This window comes from Mus musculus, chromosome 10 (assembly GCF_000001635.26).
Source record: "Mus musculus strain C57BL/6J chromosome 10, GRCm38.p6 C57BL/6J".
Classification (NCBI taxonomy): Eukaryota; Metazoa; Chordata; class Mammalia; order Rodentia; family Muridae; genus Mus; species Mus musculus.
This window is the reverse complement of record NC_000076.6, coordinates 30,809,460-30,832,088: the sequence shown is the minus strand read 5'-3', so window position 1 is coordinate 30,832,088 and position 22,629 is coordinate 30,809,460. Positions and strand designations below refer to the sequence as shown.

The following is a 22,629-nucleotide window of genomic DNA, read 5'->3' as shown; positions in this document are numbered from 1 at the left end:
CTATCTAGTTATTTATTTATAGACAGCGTCTCACTGTGTAGCACATACTGGCCTGGAATTTTCTGCAGAGCTTAGCATGGCCTGAAAGTCAAGATTCTGCTGCCTCACAATCTCAACAAGTAGCATCATTTAATCATAACTTTCGGTCTTGGAAAGGTATAAAAAGACTTCCAAATGAGACGACATCAAACATAGAGAATGAGCTGGAGTATGTCGTATTGTGTGGCTCAAAAACTAGGCATAGTCATGAGACAGCAGTAATACATGATAGGCATGGACATGTGTCCTGATGGTGAGGCCCCTGGGTTTGAAAATTTCGTTGGTAAGATGGAGACATTGTAGATGTGGCCCCCTCTTCAGAGAAGAGAAGGCTTAAGTCAGGTAGAGCTTCTAAATCCCGGGGGGGGGGGGGGGGAACCAAAAGAATGAAAAGAAATCTTTGTTTCATTCATATCAACATGCTCAGATGAATAGATTGGGGTGGAAGGGCAGTCACAATAGAGGACAGTCATGCTAGTTTGGTTTTGGAAGATGAAGTATATGGTATTGTCAGGGTGATTCCTCTCTTGTGAAGCTATGTACTACTTTTTAGGTCGATGGTTTTCATGTTTGTTACAAAAGCAAAAAGGATTTAAGTCTTTTAAGAATTGTTTCAGGGGAAAGGGAAGAACTTTTAGGAGTTGATTTGTTGGTGGGTTTTATGTCCCCAAGTTAATTCAAAGGCATTTTAGTAGAACAGAGGGAAGGAAAGGAGCAATTTGAGTTTTCCCCAAACTTAAAAGCTATGTGTGTGCACAGCTAGAACATAGCTTTGCATTTCACATCAGCGAGTATGTGCACATTCCTGAGCGGTGCTTCGCAGGTTTGGGGTGGTATAGAGGAACCTTACCCTAACTCTTACAGTGACTTTCAAAGGAAGAGGCATGATGAGATGCTGAGAATTAAGAAAATTTTTCTGGAAGCAGTGATAAAGGGGCATTGTTCTTTTTGAGATCATTGACAAATAGAGCCTTTCCTATTTTATTTGAAGAGATATGGAGAATTTTATAGTAATATAAAAAAAAAGTCCAAGTATTACCTAGAATAGTGCCCACTATTTCACATGTACATGGAGATTATGACCTGAAGGAAGCCTTTGGTCATGTCTTAAGTATCTATGTAACTTATTCAGAGTGCCCATCACAAGTTATCTCAATTCAAGAGTAATTCTCTGAGAGGAACCATTCCAAAGGGTTACGATGTCAGAATCCCGTGTTCCTATAGGTCTACATCTTTATCAGTTACTGTTAATTTAATGTCATTTTTAAAAGAATATGGACTTATAAATATAAACTTTACAGATTGGTTAAAAATACCTTAAGTATAACAAGGAAAACATGCATCTTGAGTTTGAGCCACTACTATTAATATGATGAATGCAATTTTAGAAGTAACAGCTAATGACGTAAAGAACAGGCTACTTTAGCTTTCCCTTAAGTGACTTTGTAAGCATGGCGATAAAAAAATGCAGGTTTTGTTTGTTTGTTTGTTTGTTTGTTTGTTTCCATGTTTTAGCTGCCCAGTGATGGCACTAGGCCACTTCACTTCCCCAAAAGTGGTGTTAGACTTGCCCTTGTGATTCTCCTGAGGTCTAAGCAATGCCTGAGGTTGTGAATATTCCAACTGCTTCAACTAAGCATCACAGCAAATGTGGCATTTAAACCATCATTATAGTTCATGATCCTTGAAAGGTTAGTCTTTAAAGTCAATGGAGGTTATTGAAAAGTGCCTGGGCCATCTGCTGTAAGGGCAGATCATGTGGGAAGTGGCTGTCTAGGTACGAGGCTTTCTCCCATGCCCTCAAATTTAAGGGAAAGACTGGGTTGGTTAGGGAATCATTTTGTTGGCTATGTAACCATTGGAACTAGGACCACCTTAAGACAAAGGACAGGAAAGAAACTCAACTGAAGTCCTAATAAGGAGTAAGTCATGTTCTAGAAATCTGTTCCTCATTCAAGCCCCATACTTCTATTATAGAAATCACAATGCTGTATCGACATCCTGGAAACTAGAAAATGATATTAACTGTCTGGTATTATACCTAGCAGGTTGACTATGACTCCATGTGGGTCTGTTTACTTTTTCAGCCCATACTTTTGGCTATGGCTTTGGTGTTATTTCATTTTTGAACTCAGAGTCATCTAGAACACCCCCATGATATCACCCTACCATGGATGGCTGAATATACAAATAAGACTGCATATGAAGCTATCATCTCTCCTTAGCAGGTAAGAGGATAGGAAAAAAATTAACTTCGGCTGGAGAGATGGCTTTGTGGTTTAAGAGCACTGACTGCTCTTCCAGAGGTCCCGAGTTCAAATCCCAGCAACCACAAGGTGGCTTACAACCATCTGTAATGGGATCTGATGCCTTCTTCTGGTGTGTCTGAAGACAACGACAGTATACTCACATATATGAAATGAATAAAAAAATCTTTTTTTAAAAAAAGGAAAAAAAGTAACTCACATTTATTCCATAATACCATATTTAAAAAATTCTTTTGACAGGTGTCTAGTTTGCCCTTTTGGGCAAATGAATTTACCTTCTGTGCAGGATACCAAAGAGTATTTTGCAGTCTTTATAAGGTGACTGACAACAGGCAGGCAGAATGCTGAAGAATTAAGGAAAGATGTTAAACAAATTTATTATAAAAGATAAGAGGTGTGTGTGTGTGTGTGTGTGTGTGTGTGTGTGTGTGTGTGTGTGTGTGTGTGTGTGTGTTGAGGGGAGTACAGATATATTCAGAATATTTATTCATTCTAGTTCATTTTCTCATAAAGCAAGCCTTCATTTGGTCTGTGCTGACCTGCATCCATTGTAAAGTCTCATTACTAGGAAGGGCTTAAACTGGCCTGAGTTCTTTAATGGGGAATGGTTTTTGTAATAGTTGCAGTTTGGATGTATATATAATGTTGCATTCCCGAATACATCTTTGTTTTTAAGTTCTCAGGCTTCCTTCCATGTTTGGCTTGAACACTGCTGCCATTCTTTGAGTCTGTAGTAATGACAGAAACAGTAAAAAGATTTAATAACTTTCCTGAGTTGACCCTGCATGTTCTTACGTAGGCTTTGAATTGTAGCCATTCTGTGTTTTCATTATAGTGAAAATGAAATAGCATTTTATCAGATGGGAAAAAAAAAACATTTAAGCAATAATGTCTATCATTCACAATGTTTCCCTGGGGTAAGAGTAGTGATAGATTTTTAGGTTGCTCATGGACTCCTGAAGCAATGGGGTACCACCCTCAGTGAACCCCTTCCTCCTGATGATAAACTATTGGAGTGATTGCTGTTTACTGTATTGCAGAACTGCTTCCTAGAGCTTTCAGCGCATCTTTAAACCTTTGTCTCCTGTTAGAAAGCACCTTAACACTTTTTGAAAACCAAAACAATATGATGAAGGAGACCATGTTGCCATTGTGTAGACTTTGTGCTAAACCAGGATGCTGGCAAGCAAGCTCATCCTGGCCAGTCTTTCCCAGACAGGTGCTATAAACAGGCTTTTGTTAGATGGGAAGGTAATCTGGCAAGGTAATAGAAATATGTTTTCAGTCTAGTGGGCAAAACATAGGTTGTGTTTTACTTTTTTTTTTTTTTTTTTTTTTTTTTTTTTTTTTTTTTTTGGTTTTTTGAGACAGGGTTTCTCTGTATAGCCCTGGCTGTCCTGGAACTCACTTTGTAGACCAGGCTGGCCTTGAACTTAGAAATCTGCCTGCCTCTGCCTTCTACGTGCTGGGACTATAAAGGTGTGCACCACCACCGCCCTGTATTTTACTCTAATCATGACAATTTTGTCAAGCCACAAGCCACTAATGAGAATGAAGCTAGTCAATTTCCATCTCACAAACCACCATTACTATATTTTTGTTATTTTTACATCTTTCTGCTGGCAGAATGATGGACATAGAGCAATATAAATGTCTAAGTGTGGTAATGAATCAAAACTCAAACTCAGTTTATTGATTATCAGATGAGGATATGGCCACATTCATAGGCAAGTATTACCTATGGCATACCTTTTGCTGCTACCATAGAAAGGCTTGAAGTTGACTGTGCCCATCAAGCCAGGGCTATGACATCACTACTACTGCTGCTGAATCACGTGTACATAAGTCCTATGTAGTGCACCAAGGAACAGACTTGAAACACCAAGTGTTTCCTGAGGGCAACTCCTATGAGAACAAATCTAGGCACCAAAACCATGAATTATGTGGTTCACATAGATCAGACTCACATCCAAGAAGGAAAGTCATAGACGTGGCTCGATATAAAGTATGTAGCCACTTCCCAGAACAGCAAAATCCTGTAGAAGTCCTTTGTCCAGGTCCATAGAATGTAAGAAAAAAGGAAAAACAAAGTTCACAAATAGTCTTCAATGTAAGATGAAGTGAGACAGTGGTTAAAATTCAATATCTACTTGTTCTTTTAAAACCTTTCTGGAGGAAAAGTCCTTGGTGTGTCCTCTGCTGCCACAGGAAGGACGAAGGACACCAAAACCAGTTGGCTGAGTGCTCAGGGAAAGCATACCTTCACAGCCACATCTCGGAAAACATGTTTAATTACTTTAGTCAAGTCTATTAATCACTTTTAACATGTGAGAATGTAGTCAAATTCTTGGTACTTATTCAACAGACCACGTGAATTCCATATTTATAATTCTAGTGGTTATCCCCGTTTCCTTCAATACTTAAGTCTTTTTTATTTTAAGTTTCAACTCTTAGAAGCTGGGGAGATGCCTCAGTCAGTGAATTTGTTTGCCATGCAAGCATGAGAATCTGAGTTCTGAGTTCAGATCTTTAGCACACACATCAGGAAGGAAAAACAAACTAAAACAGGTAGAACTGCAGAGATGGATCAGCTGGTAAACGCATTGGTTGGTCTTCCAGAGGCTCTGGGTTCAATTCCCAGCACCCACATAATGACTTATAAGTGACTGTAATTGCAGTCTGAGAGGAGCTGATGGCATCTTCTGATGTTCACAGCCACTAGACATCCAGGGCACATAGACATACGTGTAAGCAAAACAGCCATCAACATAAGATGAAGAGAAAAATACCTAGATGTGCTGTGCATTTCTACAAGCCCAGCACTGGGGACTTGGAACCAGAGGATCCTAATAGTCCACTGGCAGCCAGTCTAGGCATCAGTGAATTCCAAGTTCAGTGAGACCCTGTCTCAAAAAATAAGGTGAGAATGACTGAACTAAAGGACTTGGAACAGATTTTTGAGTCTGTGTCGGCTTTCTTAAAATCTATCTCACAAGGAATTTCTGAAGACTAAGTAATAGCATTAAGACCATATGCATAGTGGACTATCAATAACATTAGTGCAGCTTCTGCCCATGTAATGTGAAGACCCAGAACAGTTCATATGCAAAACCTCTTCTTCCCACTCACACATTTGCATCCAATGCATTCCATTCTATTTACATTAAATTACTAACATGTACATATTGCTTTCTAGGAGTAAATTCATAGATTCAGACTTAGAAGAACATAAACTAGGCTGATGCTTCAGCTTACACATGAGAACAACTGAGACCCCAAGTAAGCTAAACATTTGTGCAGTTGCACCCACTGGCCCAGCTTCTAAGATGTGGTTCTTTTGGAGACAATGTGACCATAAAGTAAAGATTTTCATTCCTATCTTTTATATTTTGGTGGAGTTTGTTTTGCTGTGGATGAGGTAACTAGTTCCATGTGTTTGTTAAGATAGCATATCTTGTGTGTCCTGTCTTCAAGAACAATGGTTCTTGGAACAATGGTTTTTGGTCTGATTGAAAATAAACACTCTGGGGAAGTCCTGGATCTTTAAAAGAAAATCTTAACTCTGGTTAATATTACTGAGTTTGAGATTACATTACTATTTTTAGATAATATTCAGTACCACCAAGTTCTTAATACCCAGGTCAAAGGGGTTGTGCGCTTCCCTGCAGTCCTTGAGGCAGAATTGCTGGCTTATTCCTTTACCATGTGTCAGTATGGCTTCTACAGAAACAGCCTCCTCTTGGTCTCTTGTTCTGAAGACGAATTATTTAAGGTCAGTTTGCAAAGCTGTGAAAGATCTGTCACGAGGCGGTCTTCACTGCTGTCAGTTGCCTCTCTCATTTGCCACCCAGCCTTCCTGGTTTTCTTCTTGCCTTGCTGCGTGGCCTTGCCTGTGTCCCTTTCAATGAGAATGTTTTTGGTTTTTTTAAAATCTCCCCTTTAGGTAACTCATCTTCATGTTTCTGATCAAATGCATCATTCTGTTGGTATCACTACCCCAGGAAGAGCCTCCTTGTGGCCTCGCATGGCTGCATTCTTCCTTTTCACAGAACTTGGCCATTGAAAGTGGTCTGTGACTCTGTGGTTATGCTATTCCTATACTGAAGACCAATGATACGAGATGTTTGTGCCCCATTGCGTCTCTAGGGCCGCTTTGTTCTTTGTCTAGTACAGAAGAGCAGCTCAGCATATATTTGTGTAGATTGGATAGCTGGATGAATCCCTAAATGCATAACGGAATGAAGAATGAAGGAATGAGAATCATACACTGGACTAATAGAACTAATTTGCATTTAATTTCTTTAAAGACTTCCACTGAACTTTAATCTGATACAACAGTAAGTACATATACAAATAAAATCAAGCACAACTGATGAGAAGAAAAATCTAGACAGACAGACACACAGACAGGGGGAAGAAGGGAGGGAAGGAAGGAAGGAGGAAAGATGAATATCTTCTATTTCCCCTAGATTTTAGCTATAGTCCGCCTTAACTGGGCTACATGGAGAATGAATTTGAATCACATGAGGCTAGGATGCCCTCTTGTGGCATATTTTCATAGTTATCATTTTTTCAACCTGCCTGTAACTGTCCCCCTTAAAAGTATTCTCTGTGCTAAATGTTGCATGAGATTATCTGAAGAGTTAGCTAGAACATGATCATTTCTTTATTTTTTCATCTTCCTCAAATATTAAACCAATGCCAAAGAATAACACACATTAGCTTCAGATGATCAAATGACTAAACCTGCAAAGCCTTCTCTGTTCTTCAAAAACTGGTTTCCATCTTCCTTATTCCTGTAAATGCCTTGTTTTATCAATAGTGTCACATCAACTGATATACCAATAAATGTCATTTATTATTTAAAGACCTAATCTAAAATGTGATCCTATTCAATTTGACTTTTTTTTTTTTTTGGTTAATTCCCCCTCCCCCCCCTCCCCCCCCGTGGCAGACCTGGTTTAAAGGAAGGAAAGGGAATGGAAACCTGGAGAAGGGAAGAAGCAGACAGAACATGAGGGCCAAGACAGCAGTAATGGAGAAGGACAGAGAGAGGGAGAGGGAGAGAGGGAGAGAGGGAGAGAGGGAGAGAGGGAGAGAGGGAGAGAGGGAGAGAGGGAGAGAGGGAGAGAGGGAGAGAGGGAGAGAGGGAGAGAGGGAGAGAGGGAGAGAGGGAGAGAGGGGGAGAGGGGGAGAGGGGGAGAGGGGGAGAAGCTGACTGGGAGCATGTAGAAACAAGAGCGAGGGAGACACAGAGAGAGAAGGACAGAGAGAGAGAGACAGAGAGAGGGACAGGGGGGGCCAGGGGGAAGAAGGGAATAGAGAGGAAGAGAGGAGAGAGGAGTGGGTGTTGGGGAATCCAGCAGTCCTCTTATAAGCTGCCTTACTTGGCTCGAGCCTGCCAGGCAATGGTAGCAGATGATGATGATGTAAGCTATTGCTAGGTTGATGTTGGGAAGTGCCTTCCGGAATTGTCCTATAAGCCAAAAATAGCTATTTAAGTCAATAAAACATTAACAGATATAAAAATGATGCTTTAGGTGAGCAAACATGCTAAAGAATTGAAAAGCACTTCCATTTTTATGTGAAAAGTTTTCTACATTTTTTGTGATATTTAGCAACAAGTTTTAAATACATAATTTGAAGAAAGGACATGCCAAGCCATGCCTTTCCGCTGTGCTTAGGGGAGGGCCCTGTGTGTAACAGTGCCTCCAATGGGACTTCTGTAGGTCCACCGCACAACTGAGAGGAGGAGCACCTGTTTGTTAAAGAGTACAGGACTTAGGCTGGGCAAAGCCAGGTTAGACTCCTGGTTCCCAGCCATACTTATGCCACTTTAAATCATTACACAGCACCATAAGTCTCTTTCCCTAGGTCATAAAGCAAGGACCATTTGGTTTTGTTTGTTTGTTTGTTTTGTTTTTGTTTTTGAGACAGGGTTTCTCTGTATAGCCCTGGATGTCCTGGAACTCACTCAGAAATCTGCCTGCCTCTGCCTCCCGAGTGCTGGGATTATTCATGTTCAGAATCTCTGTAGATGTCAGACATTCTTCAAAATGACACAGTTTTATCTTTTATCTCTTTTATCAGCAGAAATGTGGACTTCTCATCCATCTATCAATCCATTCATTCATTCATCCATTTTTTTCATTTAAGCACTCTGTACATGACTTCTAACAGCTAACTTCTTGGTTTAATTATTTATTTCATTTAGTCGACACCATCCACATATTAAATATTGTTCTAAATGCTAATGAAAGTCCTTTCCTGTAACCTTATAATTTCAAGATGACTCAACCCAGCAGATCCTTGGGTGGATGACAAACCCGCACTTAAAATAAAGCAGACAAGCACAGAAGAGTGTCTTCAGTACACACAAGTTCCTGGTGCAGATTAGACACATCCTGTTCCTTTACCTGTGCAGAGCCTCTTCACATTTGGAGTATTTATGCAAACAATCTGCAGGATTTCTCCACTCTTCCCAAACTCAAAGTTGAACACAGTATTTCTTCTCTCCTAAGCAGTACTGTCGAGCTTGAGGGTAGGTAGTGTAACAGAGAGCTGTGTCGAAATGAAAATATCACTTAGGGAAAATGCAATTCGTTCACTAAAATATTTAAAAATATTAAATAAATCTTTTTTAAGAAAAATAAAGACAGTAAAGATGACACTAACCAAAACAAACAAAGCCCTCCTTTAAAAATTACCTGAACAAGTAGCTATGCGGTATGTCAATCACGGCTGCCCCGCCTCTGGTCTCTGCTTTTTCTTGACTCTTTTCAGACAGTCTACTTTGTCTTGCAGCTGAAGCCAAACTGCAAGCCTGACTCTTCTGGGTGCTTTTTACCTCTCAGCAAATGTTTTCTCTTTTCAGGCTTTAGGTCTCACTTCAGCTCCAATTACCTCTGAGTGTGTCATCATCTATGCAGCAGACATGTTCACTTGGGTGATCATGGCCCATCCATCCAGTTTGGGCCCATCACACGTGGCCCAAATGTGAATACAATGAGGCTCCCTTCTCTGGCCTTAATCATTTTCTCCGCTGACTCTCATTCAATTGTAATAGAGACAGTCTAGTTTATTTTTATGTACCTGGGCCATACGGATGACTGTCTAACGTATCTTATGCCACCATACCAATGATGGGCTAAGGTATCTCTGTTTTACTAAAGGATAATTGGATAGATGAATGAATGAACAGACTAGGGTACACACGGACGTCTTTGTGGAGCCCATAAGCATCTCCACAGTAGAGAAGGGGATATAGAAGCTCTGAAGAGTTAAGTCACTTTCCTCATACAGCACAGTAAGAATGATTTCAATTCTTTGGCATCTCAACAAGCTTATTTTCTCTACAATTTTCAAAGCTCTGTTGCTTTTCCATAGTTTTTCATCCTCTACATTTAGTTGATGGTCAAGTTCTTATTTCTTCCTCATATTAGATCTTAGCTCTTAGAGTCAGGCACATAGCAATTACCTCCTAGGCAAACTTACTTCCTCTCACACAACTTCCAAGTCTACTCTGAGCTTACATGCTTTGCTTAATCACCTGTTGTGCCATTCAGGATCATGAATCCCAAACGACCACCACGGAGCCAATTCCGATGCAAGATGCAGTCTCACTAGAGTCTTATTTATTCAAGCTCGAGCTTGGGTTCACTGCTGATCCTGACCAGCAGGATGGGAGGGTGAAGCCCTGAGCCCGGTTTCAAGCAAGCGTTTACAGAGGCAAGCAAACGAGCACAGGGGTATCCACTTTGGCACCCATCTGATTGGCGGCTGTTATGGAATCTGTTGCCCTTAAAATGGTTGGCTGGTGCTGGAGCCAAACCATAAACTTAACTTACACTTTCCTCCTGGTTGGTGGTTGTTAGGGAGTGACCTGGAGAATAATGCTAGGCACAGGCTTGTTTGGGAAGTAATCTGGAAACTAGTGCTAGATGCAGGCTTGTTGGTTAGCTCAAGTTCAACCTTAGGTCAGGTTCTCCAAGATGGAGCCTGAACTCAAGATGGAGTTGGTCTGGTCTCTCACACCTTCGTCTTCTCCTCAGCTTCTCAGCAAGACTCTGCTTCCTCCACTACCTCCTACTTTTATTTGTTCTTAATTATTTAACCTTTATTTTTATTTTTTTATTTATGACTGTTTTGCTGCATGCTTATCTAATTACCTCATGTATGCTGGGCCCTCCCGAAGTCCAGAAAAGGATATTGGATCTCCTATGATTGGAGATACAGATGATTGTAAGCCATCATATGGTTCTGGGAAGAGTAACCTGTGTTCTTAACCAAGGAGCCAGCACCTACTGCTCTTTCTTAAGTCTTGTAATCCCTCCAACATCACAGTTGCTACTTCTTTTATTAGTTATGCTGCTCTTATCATTTCCTGAGTTTATTCCTTGGTCTTCTGTCTATTTGCAAATTCCCCTTTTCGGAGACTCCAAGTCTTCTCAAGCTTGGAAGCACAGGACTCCTCACTCCAGTTTAACAATTCCAATCAATGTTTGCTGTGATGACTCTGAGGAGATGAAGCTGGACTTACTGACTCTGCCTGCTGTCCTTCTGCATCCCAGCATCTTCTGCGTGGCCCCCTTGACTTTACCAATCACACAGATCACACATCGTGAGATCAGTGATGGTGATGATTGTTCTACACTCCAGATCCTGTAGCTTCAAGGCCTATTGAGTGCTAAGTTCTTTTGTGTTATTAAACGCGTTCTCACGACCGGCCAGGAAAGACGCAACAGACCAGAATCTTCTGCGGCAAAGCTTTATTGCTTACATCTTCAGGAGCCAGAGTGCAAGAAGCAAGAGAGAGAGAAAACGAAACCCCGTCCCATTTTTAGGAGAGTTATATTTCGCCTAGGACGTGTCACTCCCTGATTGGCTGCAGCCCATCGGCCGAGTTGACGTCACGGGGAAGGCAGAGCACATGGAGTGGAGAACCACCCTCGGCATATGCGCAGATTATTTGTTTACCACTTAGAACACAGCTGTCAGCGCCATCTTGTAACGGCGAATGTGGGCGCGGCTCCCAACATCTCCCCCTTTCCTTTTAATAAGAGCAAATAGGCCACCCATATTAATGAGAGTGGAGATAGAGGTCAAATCCCCAGTGTGTAGGTAAAGGAGCCATGTACAGGATTAGCTCTTAGGCTCACAGGCTTTTACCCAGAGCAACCCTGACCTGCTCCCGTGTCGTTTTGCCTGGGGGAAGGGAACTAGGACACTGAACCTTCATGAAAGATGACATGTCTCCCTAGAATAGGCTCATATATGCCGCAGAGCCTTTCCATTGCAGTGCTTAGCCGTGCAACTCTCTCGGGCTGCTGAAGCACACTCACTCTATCCCGTGCAATGAGTCTAGCCTCGTGAGATGTAAGAGCTGAGTGGCCAGCGACCTATTGCCTAAGCATAGATAACCATATCAGGGGGAGCTCCATGTTCTAGTCCTGCAAGCGCCTGGGCAATAACCACCTTGTCTCTCCTAGTTTGGGCCTTAAGCTTACAGACCAATCAAAGAAGCAACACTAATCCACAGCAAAGTGTATCTCCAAATAATATTAATCCCACCCAATTTTTTAAAGAAGGAAAATGCTGAGGAGATCCAATTGGGTAATCCTTTGGTCAGGGACAGGTCCAAGCGCGTGGAGTTGACCTGAAGTCTCAATTCCCGAAGGATCTGTTCAAATTCAGCCATCCAATTCTGTAACATATACTGAAAAAGACTTTTTGACAATTTAGCTGCCCTAGTAAATTTAACATACTGAATGGAAATAACACACAATCCCGGAAACTTTTGTTCACATCCCTGCTGAGTTATTTGTCATAATACATCTAGTTGTATCTGGACAAGATCTATGAGTTGATTAACCAGCATGAGACCTCTCTGTATCTTGACATTAGCTGAGGCCTGTTCATCTATGACTGTAGTCACTGAGGCTGACAAAGTGTTAATGGTGTCAGTCGTCTGGACCTGTCCAGACAGAGCCAAGGCTGTCTGAATTAAGGCCAAACCCAGTTCCTAGTTAGTGGTAAAAAAGCAAGAGAATACTTGAGCATTATACATCACCGTCATTGGGAGTGGAAATGTCGACATTATCCCCCAACGCTGCTCTCTTTTTATTATTGACGCCCTGGACATCACCAAGACGAGGGACATCAGTATTCCCTTGGTCAGTCTGGATTTTTCGGGTGAGTCTTTCTGGTATCCAAAATGGGTTGTCTTCATTCTGTGGGAAAACACAGATAGCTCCCCTGGATCTTATCAAAATAGGATCCGGGCCATACCATTTATTATCAAGGACATTTTTCCATTTAACCATCTCATTGGGCCTATCTGGCTCTGAACAATGACGTTCAGCCGCAGTATGGCCATGAGCATCAATATTTAAAAATTGAGTGTAAAGAGTGCCATAGACACAGACACTCTTGGTGCTCGGGGTACAGTCTCCTCAAAAGTTCCCCTCTTCTGTTTTATAAGATAGGCTTTGAGGGTGCGATGCGCACGCTCAACAATACCCTGTCCTTGAGGGTTGTATGGAAGTCCAGTCAGGTGGGTCACGTCCATCTGACGGCAGAACTGTTGGAATTTTTGAGACGTATAAGCTGGTCCATTATCAGTCTTAAGGAGTCTGGGTTTCCCCCAAGCACTCCATGCCTCAAGACAATGTTGAATCACATGTGAGGCCTTTTCTCCGGTTAACGGAGAAGCAAACATGATGCCAGAACATGTGTCAATGGACACATGGAGATATTGAAGTTTTCCAAAGGAAGAAACATGTGTAACATCCATTTGCCAGACCTGTAGAGGTCGAATACCACGAGGGTTAATTCCCACATGAGGAACTGGCAAGAACTCACAGCAGCTTTGACATTGAGTAACAATGTCACGGGCTTCTTTTCTTGTCAAGGAGAAACGACTGCGTAATGTTTCAGCCGTCACATGAAAATTGTTATGAAAATTTTTTGCAGCCTCTACCGGGGATGATAGGGCAGCAGCCACCACTTTAGTGGCCTTATCTGCCAAATCGTTTCCCAGAGCCATGGGGCCAGGTAGGCCTGAATGGGCTCTAACATGAGTAATATAAACAGGAAATCTTCTAGATAACAAAACTAATTGTATCTGCTGAAAAATATTGGCAACTCTACTGGAAGGCTTAATCACTCCAGCCACTTCTAAAAGATTTACTGCATTAACCACATAACAGGAATCTGACACAATATTAAGGGGTTCTAAAAAGGTTTTTAAAACTTCTAAGACCACTAAACATTCTACCACTTGAGGTGAATTTTCATTATATTGTTTGGATACCACTTTACCATTAGCCACATAGGCACCTATGCCAGTTTTTGATCCATCAGTATATACCACAATCCCATTTTTAAGTGGGTTTCTTACTGTTATTTGTGGAAACACAACAGATTGATTTTGGGCAAACTGTAAGATTGGATGCTTTGGATAATGGTTATCTATTTTTCCTGAAAAGGAGGTAACTAAAACTGCCCAATCATTAGATGTGGCTGCCAAGGTTTGAACCTGTGCAGCGGTATAAGGTACAATTAAAAGATATGGACTTTGCCCAAAGTGGGTGATTGCTGCTTTTAGACCTTTAAGGGCAAGCTGTGCAATTGCATCAGGATACCAATCTATTATTTTAGCTGGGGATACGTTTGGATGGATCCACAACAATGGCCCATTCTGCCACAAAACTGCAGTTGGCAATTGTGCTGTCTTAAAGACACACAAACTGAAAGGCTGCGAATCCTCAATACGTTGTAATTGTGCATTCTGTAAGGCCTTTTCCACTTTTTGTAAGGCCTGGTTAGCAGCTAGAGTAAGAGTCCTAGGGGAGGAGATATGAGGATCTCCTTCTAAAATACTAAACAAAGGCCTTAACTCAGCGGAAGGAATCTTTAAAAAAGGTCTAAGCCAATTAATATCTCCCAACAGCTTTTGAAAATCATTTAAGGTATGGAGGTGATCTCTTCTTATCTCTACCTTTTGGGGCACAATCTTATCTGGGGACACCACAGAGCCCAAGAATTGTCCTGTATCAGAAATTTGGACCTTTTCTGTGGCTATCTGTAAACCCCACTGACTTAAAGTTTTAAGTAGAAAAGGATATGCCTTTTGTAGCATGGTAAGGTCTTTATGGCACAGGAGGATGTCATCCATGTAAAGGAGCAAAATTAAAGAGGGGAATTGTTCCCTCACTGGCAAAAGAGCTTCTTGCACATAAAGTTGGCACATTGTAGGACTATTGGACATTCCCTGTGGTAAGACCTTCCATTGATACCTCTTATCAGGTTCCATGTGATTAATAGAGGGGATGGTAAAGGCAAATCTGGGCCTATCCCTTGGACACAAAGGTATAGAAAAGAAACAATCTTTAATATCTATAATAATTAAATTCCAGCCACGTGGTAAGGCGGAAAGTACAGGGAGACCCCTCTGTACTGGGCCAAATAAGTTCATTTGCTCATTAATGGCTCTGAGGTCATGGAGCAGTCTCCACTTTCCTGACTTTTTCTTAATTACAAAAATTGGAGTATTCCAAGGTGAGGTAGAGGGTTCAATATGGCCTAGTTTTAATTGTTCCTCTACCAGTTGAATCACAGCTTCTAGTTTTTCAGAGGATAGGTGCCATTGAGGAACCCACACTGGGTCCCCTGTTTTCCATGGTATGGGTCGTGCTGCCCCAATGGCCACTAAGGAAAAACCCAGACCCTGTCTGTCTTGGTTTCCATTAGGTGAGATGGGCTCTATCCTTCCCTGTTCTTGATGTCCTAACCCTTTTCCTTCTTTATAACCCATCTTTGCCATGATATTTTTTGCTTTAGCTGAATACCCTCCCGATGGGGCGTTTTCATTGGACAAAATAAGGCCCAAATGCTGCATAATATCCCTTCCCCAGAGGTTAACCGGGAGTGGGAGCACATAAGGTATGAATTTCCCTTGCTGCCCTTCAGAGGATTCCCACGTCAAGGCAATGGAGCTTATAGTGGGACATGATTGATAACCTAGGCCCTGTAATGAATGAGATGACTCTGTGGTGGGCCATGCTTTGGGCCACCAATGTGTAGAGATTATACTTTTATCTGCTCCGGTATCAAGGATGCCTTCAAACTCTTTTCCATTAATCTTAAGGCAGAGCTTAGGTCTATTATTCAAAGATACAACCAAATAGGCAGAATCATTTCCTGAGGAGCCCATTTTCTTTATCTCAGGTCCTGCAGATTTCTCCCTGGTATTATCAGGGAGGAGCAGCAGCTGAGCTATCCTATCTCCTTTACTAATAGAAAAAACGCCTTTAGGGCTTGAGCACAGGACCTGTATTTCAGGGGAATGTTGACAATCCATAACTCCAGGGTGGACTACTAAGCCCTGTAAGGTGAGTGAACCCCGGCCGAGAATAAGGCCCATGGTTCCCGGGGGCAAGGATGGTATAGGCTCCACTGGCACCGGCTGAATACTCATTTGAGGCATTAATAGGAAGTCGGAGGCGGCACGCAGGTCCACCCTTGTGGGTCTTCCTGGGTCGCCTCTCTGACTGCTTCCTGGGTCCTGACAAACCGGTTCCCATATCTTTGAGGGCCCTGGGACCGAGGGCCCGATGACCCGTTTTTTGGCACATAAGCTGATTGACTATCAGGTGGGGGAAGAATTCTGCCCTTTATATCCCTCACAGAGCGACACTGGTCAGCTCTATGATAACCCTTGCCACACTTAGAGCAAAGAGTGAGAGTCCCTCCCTGTTTATCTGGAGCTCTGCAATCTTTCTTAAAATGCCCAGGCTTTCCGCAATTAAAACATGTCCTCTGATCATTTCTGCTCATGGAGCGGTTCTGAGATTGAAGGATGGCGGCCGCTAAGCCTGCATTGGTGAGAGGTCCCCCAAGCTCTCGACAGACCCTGAGCCAGTCTTGTAAGCCTTTGTTCTTTCTTGGGGCTATGGCCGCTCGGCACTCCTTTGTGGCTTGCTCATAGATTAGCTGTTCTACCAGAGGCGCGGCTTGCTCTGAATCTCCAAAAATACGCTCTGCTGCCTCCGTCATTCTGGCCACAAAATCTGAGAAGGATTCCTGAGGTCCCTGGACAACTTTTGTTAATTGACCAGTGGTTTCACCTGCTCGGGAGAGCGCCTTCCAGGCCCTAATAGCCGTGGAAGAAATCTGGGCATAAGCTCCCCAATGGTAGTTTGTCTGATCAGCAGAATAAGCTCCCTGACCCGTTAACAAGTCAAAAGTCCAATCTCTCTGCTCTGGAGTCAAAGCAGCTGCGTTTGCTCGGGCCTGCGCTTGTGCAGCTTCGTGCCAAAGCGCTCTCCATTCCATATATTTGCCCATACTAGGGAGAGCGGCTTTTACAACCGTTTGCCAGTCGGCAGGAGTTAGTGCCATGCCGGCAAGCCTGTCTAACTGCACCAAGGTAAAATTAGCATTGGTTCCGTATTTACGGACCGACTCGGCGAGTTCTTTAATTTGTAAGTATTCTACCGGAGCGTGGACACGCCCACCCTCGGCTCCTTCAAAGACCGGAAATGCCTGTTGTATTTTCCTTTGTTCCTCTCTGGGAATGAATGAGTCTGCGCACTGCCTCTCTGCGCACTGTCTCTCTGCGCAGGGCTGACGCACTGCGCAGGGCGGGGACTCCGCATAGGGCGGACCTTGAAGCCGACTGCCCTGAGGCCAATCAGCAAACTGGCCTTCGCCAGCCGCTTTTGGCTTCCTTAACTGATTAGCTAGCACTTTACCTGGCTGGTACCCTTTTTTCTCATAATGAGCTGCTTCTTCCTCCCAGTCTGTTTCTTCAGAGGAGAATTCTTCATCTGCTTCAGAGCTACTAAGAGCTGGCTTCCTGAGCTCATCTAGTGACGAGTATCTCCTAGAGACCTCCGCTAATCGATCTTTTTTCTTTTCTTTTTTCTTTTCCTTCCTTCTAATCTCTCCCCAGGTATTCTTACCTGACCTAAACTTTTCCTCGGGTTCAAGACCCTTGGAAAGGCCTGTATACTTATTTTGTGTACCATATTTCCTCTTTGTTCCTACTCTCTCTCCCCACTTTACTTCTGATAGCTTGTCCTGAATTTCCTCTAGAATTTTCAGCCCTATCTTAATCACTTGATAACATGTGAAAAGGAACAAAAGGGCTCCTAACACCAGAAAAAATTCAAGGCCAAACATATTCCATTTTACTTCTGATAGACTGTCTTGAATTTCCTTAGAAAGTTCAAGACCAGACTTACCTCGTAAAGCTATACTCACTGGTACTCTCGTTCCCCAGCTGAAAAGTTCTGAATTCATGCAGTTGAATCCTTCTTAACAGTCTGCTTTACGGGAACCTTTATTACCGTGACCCGCAGTTCTGGTTCTGGAATGAGGGATCTTCCTTGCACCGGTGATGGTAAACTCTCGTCCCGAGTTTTTTCTCGTCCCGGAATTCGGCACCAATTGTTATTAAACGCGTTCTCACGACCGGCCAGGAAAGACGCAACAGACCAGAATCTTCTGCGGCAAAGCTTTATTGCTTACATCTTCAGGAGCCAGAGTGCAAGAAGCAAGAGAGAGAGAAAACGAAACCCCGTCCCTTTTTTAGGAGAGTTATATTTCGCCTAGGACGTGTCACTCCCTGATTGGCTGCAGCCCATCGGCCGAGTTGACGTCACGGGGAAGGCAGAGCACATGGAGTGGAGAACCACCCTCGGCATATGCGCAGATTATTTGTTTACCACTTAGAACACAGCTGTCAGCGCCATCTTGTAACGGCGAATGTGGGCGCGGCTCCCAACACTTTTGAATTCCATTTGCAACGTTTAAGCTTGTCACCAAGTCACCTATAATTTGGCTGCATGTCCTTATCAGAACTCATCCTGCATTGAGTCCCAGCATGTGTTCCTCATCACAGCCCAACTGCTGTAGCTCTCTTTATGACAGATGACTGCTGTGGTCACTGTTATAGTTGTTTTTAGGTACCAACTGCATGAGATTAAGCATTCAATAAATGCCAATGATAAAGCACACTATTGCACTGCTTTGTTTGCTGGAGGAGGTGTTCCACAAGAGGTAGCCTGACTGTGGTGTCTTCCAATCACTGAGATCCTGGAGGGAACAAAAGCCAATCTTGTCCATGAGCTGAGACACTGCTTTTCCTGCCATTGGACAGCAGAATTAAGACTCTTGGCTTTGAGATTTCCAGATTTATATCAGGTTCACAAGGCTTCAGCCATGACCTAAGAATTATAATACCAGCTTCCTTGACTTTGAGGCTTTAAGAGTTGGACTGAGCTCAGCCACTGCTGTCCCAGGCTCTTCAGCTTCTAAATGCCCCAGTGTGGTACTTTTCATCCTTTATAATCACAGAGTCAGTCCCCACAGTGACTCTCTTTTCTTCTATGTGTCTACTTACCCAGCTACCTATCTGAGATGATGAATTTAAGTTGTCAATATAATTGGGGTAAGAAATGCCTAAGTTAGAAAAAAAGAGATTTAATCATGGGGGCTTTGAGCTAATCAGTGGAGTAATCCTTTCGTGGATTTCTAACATGATGGAATTAACATGACATGGGGACATCAGTACACGGGGTGTGTTAGAGTGCTGCTTCACTGTTTCCAGGTTGCCATGGTGTGAACTACTGCTCCATCATACCATCCTAGCCACAACTGGCTGACACCTCTGAAAACATGAGCCAAAAAAAAAAAAATCCCTTTTAAGTTTGCTTGGATATTTTTGTTACTGTAACAAGAAAGCTCACTAACACAGAGTCATTTATGTCTGTCTATCAGGTCTATCTATAATCTGTTATCTATCTATCATCTATCTCTATCATCTATTATCAACCAGCTATTTTCTATCATCTATCTACATTTATCTATCTATAATCTATATTAATTATCTATATCTATTACTTATCTGTCTCTCTGTCTATCATCTATCTATCTATCTATCTATCATCTACTGTCTGTCTGTCTGTCTATCTATAATCTATTATCTATCATCTAACTGTCTGTCTATCTATCTATCTATCTATCTATCTATCTATCTATCTATCTACCTATCTATAATCTACCCTCTACCTATCATCTTCTAGGCATTCTGGCTCTCTGGAAAACCCTAAAATTATAACCATGCAGGACCCCCTTACATAAATGTACATCCTCAGGCTATCTAGATACCACTAGGCTTCCTGTTCATTTTGGAAACCAGTGTTCGAGTTCTAGTTTCAGTCGTGGCCCACGTATTTGCTTTACCACGTGGCTATGGGTCTTTGAACAACCTGATACATCATAATCAGTGCATGGTGCCTATCATTTTGTTAGTGATGATAATGGTGACAAATACGCTTCTGCCTTAATTTCATGGTGAAGTGAAATTCTTTGAAAATAAAAACCAAGAGCACATTTTCTCTTAACCCAGTAGCACTTATGCCAGTGAGCTTCATGTCAGCACACTCAAACGTTTTCCTCCTTCAGACCAGTCACCGCACAGCTAAAGGGGAGGCAAAACAGGTCACTTGGTCTATTTTGAGTCCTTTAATTTTTTTATTTCTTATTTTTATGCCATTGTGAGAGTTTGGATTTAAGCACAAAGTGGAAAACAACAAAAACAAAAACAAAAGACAAATTCTGACATTCCCCAAACTAAAGGATGAAACAGAATAAAGTTTTAGGACTAAGGAAGTGCAGATGAATAGAAGATCATTTGTATTCTCTTTGTGCTTTCTGAGAAGTCCTAAAGCTCCAATTTGCCCCAAATTATAAAAGTTCCCATTCAAATCCTGAAGTACAATTTGCAGGATAACATGTAGACTGGGAACTACAATTCTGAATGTAAGAAATTTACCACGTTTTTATGATTTTCTTAGAAAAAAAACCTGAAGTAAAAAACTTATTACATAACATATATACATATTCTGTTCTAAACTAAATGCTGGGCATGGTGGCAAGCCTTTAATCCCAGCTCTTGGGAGGCAGAAACAGGTAGATCTCTGTGAGTTTAAGGCCAGCCTGGTCTACATAGTGAGTTCTAGGGCTACTTAGTAAGATGCTATCTAACAAACAAACAAATTTAAACTAAGAAAAAACACAAGCAGATAATTCATTATTCACATTTCTCAGAAACATATTTTTAATTTATTAAAAATAACAAGATAGGAACAGATCCACTTTAAATAAATAGGATTTCAATATATAAGAAATAGAAATTGACTCAAAACACAAGCATAAGTCTTCCTAAAATGATATTCTTCTTTTATCAGTCACATTCAAGAGTAAATAAAAGCTTTCTAAAAATCCCTGCTTGTATACATATCCCAATTATTATCAAAGGCTGAAAATTGCAATCTTAGAAACGGAATGACAAATGTATAAACAAATATATTTCAAGTACTTTATCATTAAGAACCCATAAAACTTGTTTAATCGTCAATAATAACTAAAAAGACATAGTATATGTCTATTTGAAACATAGTTATTGAAAACATTCGTAAAACTAATACAACTTTTGTCATGGACAATAAAGAAGCAATAAAAAACAAATTACAGTAAAAATTCTTGAAATTTAGAAAAACATTGCTTCCCTGACCGGGAATCGAACCCGGGCCGCGGCGGTGAGAGCGCCGAATCCTAACCACTAGACCACCAGGGAGGCTTCCTGACTCTCTTCTGTAATTTTATTTGATTCATTTAAAGTGTTGGCTGCACTTGCAAACACTAGAGGGCAGATTTGCCTTGAACTGTATGCATGTACTCAATTGCTATAAGAATGAGCACCGAAAACTGGGGCCCTTTTCCTGCGGACCTCACAGCGGACCACAGAAGGGACCCTCGAAACCTGATCCCCTTCTGCCTGCAGTGCTGGAGAAAGTCCTGATTTTCTCCTAGTGTTGCGGTCCATGAAACTATTTCTATGCCCCTACTACTGTAAGCTTTTGTCCAGATCTTGCCATTGCTTGTTTTCTTGATGGTCTTAGACACTTGATTCAAATCTAACCTGTCTCTATTTGTATCTTTGTACAAAGATACAAATCTTTTTTTTCCTGTCACATGAATAGTAAATACCAACAAAAGTGGCAGAAAGGACCCCTCAAAGCCATTAGTGTGTAAATGTAGGCACTGAAGGGCATATCACACCTGCAAACTAATACATGTACATATATTATTATAGGTATATACATATGTACATATGTATATGTATCACATGACCGTGTCTTATTTGCCATATACCGTTTGGGCTAACGATGCTATTAGTACTGGAGTGACTGTTGTGGGCTATTCTCACAATCCTCAGAAGATTCCTATCTTGGCAGTCCCTTCAGTATACACTAACAGTCAGGAAATTGTGGAATTGCCAAGAGTTCAAGAACCTTCCAGGCAGCCTCCATCTACAAACCCTCAAAACATGCGAGCCAAAAGGAATGTGAGCCAAAAGTCCCATTGTGCAACGAGGTGGGAAGGGCACGGTAGACATGACCCGGGGAAGAACTGGCTCCCCAGAGCATCCATAGCCACTGAGATCATGCAGAATCAGCTGAGCTGGGCTTAACTATTGCCTCTCACTTTCTCGCGTGTATTTTTCAGATGATGACTAAATCATTGATATAACCTAAAGTTACTTAAATACACAAACAGGAAGATTAAAGGAAATCACTACAATTAATTATTAAAGTGTCACCAAAAGAAACTTTCCAGACTTTTTTTTTAAGACAGGATCTCATTTTTTTGAGACAGGGCTGCAAGCCCTGGCTCGCCTCGAATTTACAGAGATCCTCCTGTCTCTGCTTCCAAAAAGCTGGGGTTGAAAGCCTGGGCTAACCCTATATAGTAGTTTTTAATTTAATTTAATTTAACTATTTTATTGTTTGTTTTTCCAGACATGATTTCTCTGTGGACCCTGGCTGTCTGAGAACTCGCTCTGCAGACCAGGCTCTGTTTCAAAGTAACAAAAGTCCACCTCCCTCTGCCTCCCAAGTGACAGGATTAAAGGCACGGGCTCCACTGACACCATTGGCCCCTTGTCCTATTTTATATAGAAAATGCACTCCCACTTTGCCAAACAATTTCAGTAGACCAAGATCATGTGAACCTGTGCAGTGTCTTCAGCGCCTTTCACAAGTGTCTCCAGGACCACTAGATGTGATTCAAGTGTTGAATTCCCAATGGCTTTTCGAACCTTAGTGTAAAGAAATAAAATCTTAATACTTTTAAAACATTGATCCTTCTTAAAATGATAATATGGTTCTATTGACTACATAAAATGATGACATTTGTTTTTTGTTTTTTTTTTTTTACTATTTTAATGTAGCTAATTGAGTATTTCAAGTTCTGT

At 41.8% G+C, this 22,629-nt stretch overlaps 1 long non-coding RNA gene and 1 other non-coding gene across 2 annotated transcripts; both read right to left on the bottom strand.

Moving 5' to 3' along the window:
- Positions 1–3,976: 3,976 nt before the first annotated feature.
- Positions 3,977–12,404, bottom strand: Gm30618. The gene is made up of 4 exons (XR_380234.4): positions 12,376–12,404; positions 8,723–8,867; positions 7,694–7,782; positions 3,977–6,528 (listed from the first exon to the last, which is right to left on the bottom strand). It is a non-coding gene; the product is annotated as a predicted gene, 30618 (long non-coding RNA).
- An 8,473-nt stretch (positions 12,405–20,877) lies between these two features.
- Positions 20,878–20,949, bottom strand: n-TEctc9. The gene has a single exon. It is a non-coding gene; the product is annotated as a tRNA-Glu (tRNA).
- Positions 20,950–22,629: the final 1,680 nt, after the last annotated feature.